Source organism: Mus pahari, chromosome 22 (genome assembly GCF_900095145.1).
Source record: "Mus pahari chromosome 22, PAHARI_EIJ_v1.1, whole genome shotgun sequence".
Taxonomy (NCBI): Eukaryota; Metazoa; Chordata; class Mammalia; order Rodentia; family Muridae; genus Mus; species Mus pahari.
In genome coordinates this window covers 17,617,565-17,622,861 of record NC_034611.1, presented here as the reverse complement: position 1 = coordinate 17,622,861, position 5,297 = coordinate 17,617,565, and positions in this window count along the sequence as shown.

Here is a 5,297-nt window from a genome sequence, read left to right as displayed (position 1 = left end):
CCCAGTTACAAATGAGAAATCCTTAGAGAACAGTGTTTCAAACTTAGACACCAAATCTCTTGTAAAGCTAATTTCTGTAGCGTTATTCTTTTAAATCATAGTTGGAGTTCATTGAGCTTCTTGAATATACTGACAGTTTTCATCAGATATGGAAAGTTTAAAGCTTTCATTTTTTTTTTTTTCAAATATTTTTTTCTGTATAAATCACTGTTTTATTGCTGTGAACAGCTACCGTGACTAAAACAACTCTTGTAAAGGTAAGTGCTTAATTTGGTGCTTGCTTACAGTTTCAAAGGCTTACTCCAAGAGCTACATCTTGATCTGTAGACAGGGGGAAAGAGAGAGNGAGAGAGAGAGAGAGAGAGAGAGAGAGAGAGAGAGAGAGAGAAACACTAGGCCTGTTGTGGCTTTTGAAGCCATAAAGCCCACCCCTAGAGATATACTTCCTCAGACAAGGACATACTTCCTGATCCTTCTAATCCTTGCTAATCCTATCAAAGAATTTCATTTGCTGGTGACTAAGCATTCAAATACACGAGACTATGAAAGCCGTTCTCATTCAAGTCACCACATTCCATTCCCTGGCTTCCATGGATTTATCACTATATCATAATGCATTTAATCTATCTTCAAAAGTCCAGAGTCTTTCACAGTCTCAAGACTGCTTAAAAGTCCATAGTTCAAAGTCTCCTCTGAGACTCAAGGCAATCTCTTTAACTATAATCCTCTGGAAAAATCAAAATTAGAAAGCAGGTCACATACTTTCAGCATACAATGGCATAGACTAGATTATGCATTATTAGAGGGAGGAAAGGGAGCACAGTGAGGAAATACTGGACCAAAGCAAGACCAGAAACCAGCTGAGCAAACTCCACATTCTGCATCTCTGTGTCCTTCAGATCCCCAACTCCTTTCAGCTTTGTTGACTGCAGCACACTTGTCTCTCTTGGGCTGGTTCTATACGAGGTCTGCATACTCCTTGGCATGTATCCCATGACTCTGGCTTCTTCAATATCTGGGGTCTCCAGCAAGATCCATGTTTCACCTTCAAGCAATGGCCTTTCTGGGCCTTCATTCAGGGACACAGCTGACACCTGCCTGGCCTCAGCATCTTTTCTGATTGAGGAAGGAGATTCCACAACCCCTTTCTTGTCCCCTCAACTCTAAAGCCAGACCATATAGTTGAAGCTGCCAAGCTTTAGTGGTTGATGGGGTTGGAACCATAGCCCCCTCATTTAAATACATTTGCACCAGCTTCCTGTTTTCCAGGGTTGGAAGCTTAGCTGGATGGGGTCTTGCCCTGGGGCCACCACTCCTTTCATTACATTTAGCATTAGTCTTTTCTTTAAACCTTTTTATCTCCTTGGTCACTGGGCTAGCTCCATTACACCTCCTGGTGCTCCTTTCCTCTCAAGCTGTACATTTTGTATCTCTCTTTCTCCAGCTTGCTACTCTACTGAAGAGTGGCAGATACCAAATACACAACAAGGTCAATTCTAGGCTATCTTGTAATCTCCTTTCCCAGTGCCATGGACCCCAAAACTGCTGCTAATACCAAACTCTTCAAGTTAGCCTCAGGCAAATTTTTTGGACAAGGGCAGAAAGCAGTTACATTCTTTGCCAAAATACCACACGAATGCTCTTCAGGCCACTTACCTATATTCTTCCCTCTGAATCTTCTTGAGCTGGCCCCCAACAGTCCAAACTGCCCTCAGAGCTGACTTCCGTGCTCCTTCTGGGATGGCCCATTAAGCCCTGCCTAATGCCCAACCCCTTTTCTAGTCAAAAGTCATCTATATTCCTCCAATGAACTGCATAGTCAGGCCTGCCAGAGCAATATCCTACTTCTGATACAACCTCTGGTTTACCCACTGTTCCACTCCTGTGGTGAGGTACTATGACCAAAACAACTCTTGTAACGGAGAGCACTTAACTGGGTATTACTTATAGTTTCAGAGACTTAGTACACTATCATCATGGCAGGGAGCTAGGCAGCATTTATGGCACTGGGACAACCTTGAGAGCTACATTCTGATCTGCAGGCACTCGTGTGTGTGTGTGTGTGTGTGTGTGTGTGAGAGAGAGAGAGAGAGAGAGAGNGTGTGAGAGTGTGTGAGAGAGAGAGAGAGAGAGAGAGAGAGAGAGAGAGAGAAATTGGGTTGCATGGTGTTTTGAAACCTCAAAGTCCACTCCCCAGTGACACACTTCTTCCAAGAAAGCCATGTCACCAAATCCTTTTAATTCTATTGGTGACTAGGCAGGCATTCAAACATATGAATGCACATTGGACAATTGTATTTAAACCATCATACCTTCTGACCCAGTATTAGTTACTTTGTGTGGCCATGAGCAATGTACTTGAGAGAAACAGTGTAAGGGAGCAGAGATTTCTTATGAGTCCTAGCCTGGTTTATCCCACCACAGCAGTGAAGACATGGATAGAGTGCCTCAGTAGGTGACAGGAAGAACTCTATGTACTACCCCTTAACCCTGTCTCCCCACCACAACTTCATGTCTTGTCTTTTTGGTTGTAATTTATAAGCCCCTAGGTTTAAGTAGTGCTGTCATTATGCATATAGGTATAAAACTATCCATCAGGGTGAGTGCAACCTATCAGTGTCAATGTCCCTCAACAGGAGTTACTCTTCCTCCCTCAATAGTCAAGGGTACACCAAAGGAATACACGCCATGGCACACAGCACATGGGTAACCTGTACTGACAGGAATAGAAGAGCCCTACAGGAGCAGATCACAAAGAAGACGGAGGAAGACAGGCAAGGGAGAGCTCAATGGGAAGGTACTCTTTGGTGACATAAAAGAAGGTAAATCACTCTATCCAGGAACCTAAAGGACGCTCTTGATATCTTTATTCGCTGTATTATGTGAAGCCCCTGTCAGATGAAGTAGAGATGTTGGACACACCATGAATGGAATCAGGAGCAAAGGAAAAGCCATCAAGCCGAGGAAAGTAGAACTATTATTAGCCTATGGCCCTACTCTGATAAAAGCAGGTCAACCCATCCATTTCTTCTTAGCTGAGGACAAAACTGCTCTTAGAGGGGGAGAACCGTGTTAAGTGGAGGGTGAGCGAGGGTTGGAGGAGGGAGGTGGGATCAGTGAAAAGCAAGAAGATAAGGACCTGAAGTATTACCCAGCAGGAGGATGGGCTAGAAGTTCTTGGGACCTGAACTGGGGATTGAAAGAAGCCGTGATGTGGCTTGTAGCAGCAGGTCTACTGCTCTTCCTGCTGTGGCCCGTAGCAGGTCTACTGTACTGCCCTTTGACAATAGGCTTTCATCAAGGATACAAGTTAATCCTTTGGTCTTTCGGAAGTTCCAATGACCACATTCTTATGGTATATGTGTCTTGAGCTGTTAGTGGAAGCTGACATAGTCTGAGCCCTAAGGCCCAGGGAGCTGGTCTCTGAGCTGAGTGAGTCTAGTGGCATGTGTGAGGTCACAAAGGCAGGTCCCAAAATGGTAGTGCTGGTGGCAATGACTGGACCCAAACCTGAGCTGGATATTGCTAGCAAACAAACCTAAAGCATTTCTCAGAAGCCCTTAAAGCTAAGTGCTGCTAACAGCAACCGACAGCACCTCACCTGTCTGAAAGAGTCCATGCTATCTACGGGGATTTCAAGTTCACGAGTTGGTGGGTTTCTGGACTCAGGGATCAGTGGGTTTGGGTAGGTTTTGGTCCAAGCCATTGGGTCCTTGGCATCATTGTGGGCATGCCAACAGCACACACTCACTCAGTATTCCCTCCACTTCCATATCCCACCTCAATTCTTCTGATGTTGAACTTCCATCTACTATGCATGTCATCGTCCCCATTTAGCAATTTACCTTTGCCCCAATACTCAGAAGTCAACTTAAAGACTTAAATCCTGTCTAGCCTCAGCAAGTTACAGGAGTGTGATCCCCTCTCTCAAAGCATGCAGTACTATCCGTGGTCACCACAGTTCTCATCGTGGAGTAAGATGAAAAGATGCCCGAGAGATGAAGTAAAGTTAGGTGAGTGGTGGGTGTTGCAGTGGAGTTTCCCCACTCATCTTCTGAAGGATTCATCTGGAAGGAGTTCGCCAAGCTGTGCCTCGGTAGATTGACTTCAGACAGTTGAAGCTTTGGGAAGGAAAACCACAGATAATAAGTGACCACTATGCTAAAGTACAGATATATTGATTTAGTTGTGAAGTTTCATAATGGAGACTTGAAATGTGTTGTCTGAAATAGTTTCCACTGGAGAGCCTGGTTGGTTGCATTTTTTTATTTTTGGAAGATACAATATATCTTGCAGATAGTGAAAGTTCTCAGATTTCTTTCTTTATTAAATGATTCAGTTGTCGCAATATCAGCTTTACAAGATGACTTTGAACTAGAGACAAGTTCCATGATTGTCTCCTCTTGCATCTTTGACATTTCACAATATGGCAAGGTTACGCAGTATTACATAACATGGTACTGAATGCAGTACCTGCATTTGGAGAGACAGCATAGTAAACAGGAATAAAAACAGCAGCCACTCAGCACGGTAAGCAGAGGTATGCCTACGATCTTTGGCTTTACTATATATAAAGTGCTTTATTACTATATTTTAAATCTGGAATTAAATAAAGTCATTGCCCATAAAGGAGCACTCAACTTAGTTTAGAAGGATGAAGGAAGAACTGTAAAGATAAAATTTTCAGGTGTCCTCAGACATAGAATTCAGCCATTTCTTATTGAAAATTGTGATAAGAGGGAGGAGATAAACACTTTTGAACACAGATTTATTTGTCTCCTTTGCATTTTTTGCAGGACCACTTTCCTTCAGCACTACAGACTTCCCTTGAATTCATTTTCACATTGCTTGTAGTTGGGATTCAAATACTCAGAGCTTGTAGCCAAGCCGGTTCCCTTCCATGCATTTTCAAGAGTATTCACATTGATCTCCTAGGAACTGCATCAAAACTTCATTTGGGATAGGAGTTAGATTTTAAAAATAGCCATGTATAGAGAAATAATGTTTTGTACTTGCCTGTGGTTAACAAGCACCTTTCTTATAGAACACTGAATTTTAAATGTGTCAGAGAAAATAAGAAAGCATAGTGACACATGCCTGTCAAACTATCCCGCAGAAGGCTGAGACAAAAGGGCTGCAAATATAAGGCTGGTATGGGACACACAACAGGATCCTGTCTAAAGAAATAGCAACAACAACAAAAAAGAAAAGCAACGTAACATCAGTAGCATCAATGACGTAAATATTGACACAGTGGGAGTGTCTTACACATTTCATTTCTTTTTTCTTTCTTTCTT